Here is a 9,174-nt window from a genome sequence, read left to right on the forward strand (position 1 = left end):
AATCCCAATTTTCCCTGCCATGTGAGCCATGTCCCTAGAGTGTAAGAGTAGGATTAGGGGAGTAACAGAGTAGAAGATAGGTGACATCATGAGGGGGGTATGTTACAAAGACTGTTAGCTTATTGGAGCAGAGTAGCATGTGTTTGCTGTGAGTTACTTAGGACTGGAAGAGGCGTGTCTACAGTTGTCTGAACTGAAACCCAGAAACTGAAGGTGTACGCCGTGGCTATCACTAAAGGTTCTTGCAAAGATGCTTACACTGTGTGCTCGCGTGTATGCGCCTGTAAACCCGTCTAAGCCTCTGTGCACGTGTGTGCGCCCATGTAAGCCTGTGTAAGGCTGTCTAAGCCTGTGTGCCCACATGTGCACCCGCATAAGCCTGTGTAAGGCCATGTAAACCTGTGTAAGGCTGCGTGCACACATGTGCGCGTGTTTTTCTTGCGTCGCTGCCCCCTGTGGAAACAGAAAGGGAAAAGGAAGGAAAAGAAGTAGTAGGAAGTTAACCAAGGAGAATTAGCAGAGGTGCCAGGTGAAATCAATCAGAATCAGCCAATTACACAGGCAGTACACTAGCTCAGCCCAGCCCAGCACTTAAAACTCTGCAAACAACATTCCCCCATGTTTTTCTCAGAAACACTGCAACACTGCAGTCTACAAAGTTAAGTGAAAACTTAGAAAGCTTAACTGAGACAAAAAAATGCTAGGGGCTGCCACTGCTATTATAAGGCAACATGTGCAAGATGCTGAGGGTGGTGCCATTGCAAATGTTGCTGAGCAACCCACAGTGAGGAGATGGAGAAGAGTGTACAGACCCAGGGTAACCTACCAGGGGCTACATGAGCTGGAGATAGTGGAGCGCTATAGATTGGACAGAGACCTACTGCAGCAATTTGTTGAGCTGTGCAGGTCACGCCTCACACACAGAACCAACAGAGGGGAACCCATCCCAGTGGAAACCAAGGTATGTGTTGGCCTAAGAATACTATCAACAGGTACCTTCCAGAGACCAACTGGTGATATGATGGGGATTTCACAGGCATCAGCATCCAGGGTACTGCACCAGTTCCTGAATACCATGTCAGCATATGTCGGTGAGCATGTATATTTCCCCAATTCCTGTGAGGTATTGGCCAGCAATATGTGCCTCTTCCAGCAAATAGTGGAATACCCTGAGGTAGTGGGTCCAATTGACTGCACCACATACACATCAAAGCACCAGCCGGTGAGCGGGATAGGGCCTACATCAACCGCAAGGGCTTCCACTCCATCAACTGCCAGGTCATGTGCGATGCCCAGGGCATAATACTGAATGTGTGTGCTGGCTGCCCTGGAATCTACCATGATTCCCATATCTGGCATCTGACACAGCTGTACCAGACATTTGCCAATGGGGACATCCCTGACGGTCAGCTAGTGGGGGATGATGGATACGCACTGGAGCCATGGCTGATGGCACCCATCAGAAATGCACATGCACCTGAACAAGAACTCCATAATGAGACACACGCACAAACATGAAATGTGATCGAGTGTGTGTTTGGGATGCTCAAGTCATGGTTCCAGTGCCTGGACACATCTGGTGGAGCCTTGCAGTACTCACCAACTACATGTACCCAAATTGTCATGGTATGTGCCATGCTACACAATATGATCCTGCGAAAACAGCTGCAGCAGGAACAGCATGGGACAGGGCCACACAGCCTCCCACCATTGTCAAGGCCTGCACAGGCACACCGTGACTTGGAGGAGGAACAGCCAGAGCCTGCCGCAGTAGGCAGAAGGAGGCGTGCCCAGTATGCCTTGGCCTTGGCAAAGAGGCAACGCATAGCACATACATTGGCTCAGTAGGAACCGTGGAAATGATACCTCTCTCTGACTCACACATAAAATAAAAGGGATGCCTAACTTGACACTACCTGTTTCCAAACATGTATAGGGAGTGTAGTATGTGCATCCGACATAGGCAGCCCTGCAACACCACCTGAGGCATGATTGCCATGTATTAAGCAATATAAAGCAGTGCTAAGCAGCATTTACCAATATTTAGTATATGTAAACAAAATTGCCCGTGTTAACTAGCGCAATGTTGGGCAACGGTGAGCAATGTTGGGCAAGGTTGGGCAAAGTCGTGCAAAGTGGAGCAAAGTCAGGTAAACATGCTCATATTTGCTTTACTGTTCCTTAAGCAGTCTGGTCTGCCCAGCATGAAAATAAAAAGCAGTGACAGGGCTCGAACCTAGGATACTGTGCACTATCGTCACAGTACTGAACCACTAAGCCATGATAGCATTTCAGTGGCACTGACACAGCAGGACAATTGTACACTAATGCGAACACAAAGAAATGCTGTATCATGCCCCTAAAGAGGCATATGGGTAACCTTCCTCACAGGCCTATGCAGACAGAGAATATCAGGCCAGGCAGTGTGATGTTGGTTGTGTAGGCTATGAAGTCGCAATCTAATATACGTGACATTGGACACTAGGATTTGTAGCACAGTAGTATGCCTCAAGCCAGTATGATAGGCAACAGTACAGACTGAAATGGTGTACCGTACATAGCAGTACAGGCATAGCAAATGTGTATAAGTGTCAGGTGAAACCTTCATCCTATGTACACCCACAGTAACAATCAGGTGTGCCCCCAGGTAGAAATGTACAAAGAATAGCTGTCCCCCCTGTATGTAGAAATGTTGATAAGTCTATGCAAAGTGTCTCATGGAAGCCCTGCAGGCACAGCATGATCCCTGTTGATCTATGACACAAAGGTGAGCCCTGCTGTAAAAATACAACTTGATTTGCCATACACATATAGTATAAATGCCTATACTGGGCGTGCTCACACATTCCAACAAATGTAGTGGATTTCATTCAGCATCACACTGAAAGGTCATACTGGGCATGCTCACACACTTAGGCTAAATATGGATGTGATAATAAGGGATCTATGGACAAATGTGGATAGTCATCTCTACTTCCAGAAACACATTCACAAAGTGGTCAGAAAATCATGCCATGTGTTCACACAAACTGCCAAGGTCTGCGCATGTAAGTCAAAGGAGGTTCCCACTACTCAGCGGTCATCAGACCCGTCAGAGAGTACCACAACACACTTGCGATGAATCTGACTAGGCATGTTCAGCAGCCAGAAAGACCACTGAAGTACCTTACTGGTCTCAAATAGTTGCCCCATGGAATGAGACTGAATGTAACCCAATCTGTACTCTGTTGCATACTGTCAACTCAGGAGATCTCTGCCCAACAGACAGGTCCATGTCATGGCTACACTCAGATCTGTTCTGAGTTACAGCTCAATGGCACTAAATATACAGACCCAACTGATATTGCCAACATCCTTGCAGATAGGATCAGTATTAACTTTACCCCACCCCCCTCACCCATGAAAGAGCACATCTCTATAATGGAAGACTGCAAAGTTGCTGTCATCACGGCTGCACAGGTAAAAAACCCTCTCCAAAGTCAGTATCACAGCAGCCATGGGACCAGATAACATCCCAGGCTGTGTAGCATCTACCTTCCTGAAGTAAAATTTAACATGGAAGGTTTGTGGCAACTGAGGTTTCCAGAGGACTGCAAACTAGGAGCCATAATTGTAAACACTAAAGATGTGTTTATCCTACAAAAGGGCCTCACTGAGACAGATGGCTGTTGCCAAAGCCATGGGCTCTAGCTCAATGCCAAAAGGTGCATTGTCATCCCCTTTGTTAAAAAACTCTGTAGCCAAGAACTACAACAGAGGTGGTAGTATACTTCATACTGAAAGTGTGACAAGAGACCATGGGTCACAGGTGGACAGTGGACACAACTGTGATAACCACATTCCCACAGTAGTCAGGAAACCCTCATATGTGGCACACCTCATCACAAAATGTGTCTCATGCAGAATAGAAGAGGACATTGTTCCCCTCTACTCATCACTCACTAGAACTATAACAGAGTACAACGCTACTTCTGCTATTTACCTCACAAGACAACCACAACAACTGGAAAGCCTGCAGCAATACCTCACAAAGAGCATCATGCCTGCTCAGCTACACCTTCAAGCATATCATTACACTCTACTGCTGACAACATGCTAACATTGCTATACTGCTATAAAGACACCCTGTGCATCAGCACCATGGTAGCTTGTTCCTGCATCGATATTACAGATGACAGGAGGTGGCACAGGTTTCATCATATGCACAGGGTGTTTTGTTGGTTTGCCAGAGGCCTACAGTGAGCCATCCAATCGACATGTATGTGTGTGTGTGCATGTGAGGGGCAAGAATCCTGGTATGGGCCAATGTTTATGTAATGTGTGTGGGTATGTGTTAGCCCTAGGTGTCTGGATTATGTGTGCGTGTGTCTGCATGCACACAGTTTCACCATGTGGCTGCCATATATGGGTATTTGTGGGACAGCCACAGACTGCACTTGCAAGGCTTTACAGATCACCGTCTCTGGCCACGGATAGGGTACCTGTGCCTGGCAGGGGTGCTACTGACACTATCAGGTACTAAGCCAGACTGGGTACTATCCCCAGAGGTAGATGGATGTACACTGGACCCAGGTCCCTGCTGGGACTTTCCAGAGTCATGTGCATGTGGTCTTCTAGGACGTTCTATGGACAGCCCACCCCCAACATTGCTGAGGCTGGTACTGGCACTACGGGAGCGGCAGTGGCTTCAAGGACGTCCGTGGTGACTGCCAGTTGCTGATGTTGCTGGCATACGTCCACATCGATGACTCAACCATCCCGCACTGTCCTGACACATGGACATGACATTGCAGAGGACATCTAATGTCTCTCCCAACGTCTATCAGTGACCTCAGTGTAATTACGGATGGCACCAGCTAGGTCATGGATACTGTAAATTACGGTGGTGTTATGTGCCCTCTGTGCCCTTAGCCCCTGTCTGGTGTACCATCCCATACATGCCTCCATGACAGCCTGGAACATGTGTGAGGTTGGAAGACCTGTGGCACATCTGCCAGTGGCATGATGAGCAGCAGTGCTCCAACGAGAACCCCTGGACATCTGCCTATGTGGTACCCTTCCAGACATCTGGGTATGGCTGCTGTGTCAGGATGCATGTGCCATGGATACCACACTGTCCTGGCCAATGCTGACTGTACGTTGTCCCTCAGCTAAGGGCATTGGTGATGGATGTATTGGCAGTATGACTGTGTGCATGGATGGGGTGGACACGTGTGTACTGTCAATTGGTGGCCTAACAACAGACCCTGGCAAACATGCCTGTGCTTCAACACACCTATCATCATTATCACTATTTTGCTCAGTGACATCAGTTTCCCTGCTGCAGTGAACCAGCCCAAAGTCAGCACCTGTGAGAGGAAGACAGGAAACACAATTTATGAGCTGTACATGATGTCGACACACATGAACACATGCACACATGCACACATGCTCACATGCACACATGCAAACATGCACACATGCACACATGAACACATGCACACATGCACACATGAACATGTGCACACATGCACACATGCACACATGAACACATGCACACATGAACACATGCACACATGCACACATGAACACATGAACAAGTGTACACATCCACACATGCACACAAATGCACTCCTCACTAAAACAGACACACACACACACACTCACACACACACACACACACACACACACACACACACACACACACACACACACACACACACACACCACCAGCAATCCATCCAGAATGTACTCAATAGTGGGTGATGGTGGGGTACAGTATCACAAGGCAAACAGTGATATCACACGTGTCAGCATGCAGGACATGTGTTGCTCAACAGCATGCTGTGCGGGTGTAGACAGCCCTTGCTAATAACTGTATACATGGCTTTGATGCATGTGTGATGCTGTTCAGTGATTGGCCTCACCCTGGAATGCAATGTGCACATGGACACAACATTGCTGTGTAAGTATTAAAAGCTCTGCAATGTCCTGTGCACCATCACTCACAGGTATACATAACATGGCTGGATGTGTATCTGTGTGTCACATAGATATCCATTTCTGATTAGAGCATCTGTGTCTTTAGCAGATAAATGTGGACACAGGTTTAGCACATGCATGCTATGTATACACACAGGATGAGTGGTGCATGTATACCTGATGGAATACCATTTCTCAACATAGCCATTGTACAGTCGTTATGTAGAATGTAGGACATATTGTGGCCATGCCAGTGCCAGCCATGACATGGAATGCTAAAACACAACTGCAACATTAAACATCACACATACACAGTGTGTGTCATGTGACTTATACACTCAATAACATTACAAGGCATATATGTGTCACTTTGTACAAAAGGTGATTGCTATGCATATTGTGTATCAGTCAATATGTGTGCACACACACAACACTGAGGTGCACAGCAGTTAATGCTATGTGTAGTACTGTGGTCACTGTAACTGGATGGGGTGTAGTACCATGAGCTATCATCATGCAGCATCATGTGGTCACTCAAGGCTACTAATGTGTTCCAGACTGGCACATACCATGCTGTACCAGAACTGCTGTACCATGGCTACATTTACTATTTCACAGCCAGTTGTTACATGGGTTTGTATGGTGCCCAATAGGGGGCATTGCCTAACATGAATGTGTTATGTGTTGAAGAGTGTCACACAGCCACATGATAGGCATCAGCCCTTCAGGTATATTATGTGTGCTGTGTGGATGACATTTGGGATACTGGAGTGTAACCTTACAGCGGGTGTCTGAATACACCATGTGTAGCATGTGAACGTGTACCGCGAATGACAAAGTTGTGTATGTTGTGTGCATGTGTATTGCCTCTGCATATCCAATGTCCACTACAGTGTTGCCACAATTGTGTGGGATGCTCTGTGTATTGTTATATGTTTTTGGCAGCTACCCACATTACTGGGATGTGCATAGTCTCACAGCAAACATGCACAGCATGCATTATGCGTAGGTGTGTTACGTGTACATGGCCTACAGCTCACCTATGACATGCACATTTAATTAGTAATATTAAATGTAGAACACACTCACCAGCATGGGTCTGCTGCCTTGCTGTCACACCAGAGGGACCTACAAGGATATGAGACAGTTTGTCAGTGGCAACAACTGTGGCATTGCTACTTTGCATCTGCAATCTTACAGTAGTACAATGGTTGACAGTCACAGGCCTACAGATTACATTCCTAATTATTAGTATTGCACAACACTAGGCACCACATCCTCTAACTACACAGCACACATCTCACATGAACATGCTCTACCAATAGAGGCAACAGTAGTGTACAGCTATGGCATGTTACCTGCATGCTCTGTGTCAACATGCCGGGTGGCTCCGGCCTCCATGATGATACATGTTGCTTGATGTTGTTGCTGTTGGCCAGGAGCCACCTGGCTTAGGAGAAGCTCCTCCACTCTGGTGAGGGGGGGATGGATGGGAACCCCACCACATGTGGCAGGCTGTTGTCTATGGATATCTGAAGCACGCTGCCGGACATGTCTAATTAAATCACTGCAGTGATGGCGTACCTGCTCATAAGTCTTGTTATGCATGCTTATGTCATTTACCTATGGACAAGATCTTGCCACAGTGCAGTCCGCTCATACTGGTGCTGGCTGGTTCTGAAGAACAGCAGGGCATAGTGCTGCACCAGGCTTGGTGTTATCAGTTCCTCCTCTGCCATGCTGTAGGTGGGGTTATGACGGTGGGCCATTACCCTGGAAGACAATGAAACAATATGTGTGAGCATGTCATGTGGCACACAACATTCTAAAGTACAGATATCAAATAACTGCCATATATAGCAACCTATTAGCTGTCAGAGGATACACACTTTCAATACCACATATCAGTGCTCAGCCCACAACTGCCTGACAGTGCCTGGTACACTCTATATATCAAACCATGTTTTGCACAGCAACAAAGATAAACCAGTATGTAAGACTATACAACAGTACATAGCACACTGTATGCAACACAATGCACCACCTAGCCACAGGAGGTATATATCAAGCTAATGCATCAGGAAATATGTATTCCATTGCAATGATTGTAAAGTCCAGTGACAGTATTACCAGTATACCACACTAGTCGTTGATGGCAAACCCCTGCCTAACATATGTGCACATTCGTTAATATAGGTGGCATACTGTTGTACTAGACTATACATGTTGCTAGATACGCACTTATATCCTGTAACACACATATGACTGAGGCCATGGTACAGGCATACCCACACACACACATCAGACATACATAACAGACACAAAGGTATGGCAACCCAGATGACCTTTACCTGTGTACCATACAGTACTGTGTGTCAGTAGTTACAAAGCCTTATGTCTGAGGTATGTAATCTGTGAGGACTACAAGGAACACACAAAACAGTGGTTCCAAGAAATGTGGACATACACCATACTGTGCTGTGTAGGCATACAGCTTCAGGTAGTACTACAGTTCATACATGAGTTGGATTCACCAGCAGTAACACTCCGTAAGCATACATGTACTGCTTTAACCTACAGTGGGACACCCCAGTCAACACCAAGGGACTACGTCAGACCGTATGGAATACTGCTTTTTCTGCCTAGCGATTGCATACACATCTTTTGCTGGGATCACAGCTAGGACACAAAATACCATGACTGAAACAGTTTCCCACTAAGCTATCACATATATACAGAACTCAGACACATTCACCAACACATTCACCATCACACTCAGTCAACCTCACATAGCAGTTATTGCAACAAGTCCATGTGGGTGTGTATCGCTTCATAGGTAGGTAATAGGCTATTGGCCCTAGGGCCTATAGAAGTCTAGCCATATGCTACCCTGGCCTTTGACACACAGGTAAGTATGTTTCTCGTGGCCCTGTCAAGCAGAGCCACAGAGGTGATTCCCGGGGTGTATTTCCTATCTCCCATACATTCATCAGGATTATTTCTGACAACAGCTAATTAGGGGCTTTGTTTGCTATTGATAGGTGGTTTGTTCCAGAGTATGGGATATCTCTGAGATAAGGCTCTATCCCTCCAGCATGTGCTGTCTATTGAGGTCACAAGGTTTATGTCCCTAGAGCGTGTAGCTCATAGGGATTGTGATCTGTCTACGTGGAGCATGTCCAACAGCTCTGAGTTTGACATAGTTTAGTATGT

Source organism: Protopterus annectens, chromosome 3.part1, assembly GCF_019279795.1.
Source record: "Protopterus annectens isolate FY-2018-M chromosome 3.part1, PAN1.0, whole genome shotgun sequence".
In the NCBI taxonomy this organism is placed as follows: Eukaryota; Metazoa; Chordata; order Ceratodontiformes; family Protopteridae; genus Protopterus; species Protopterus annectens.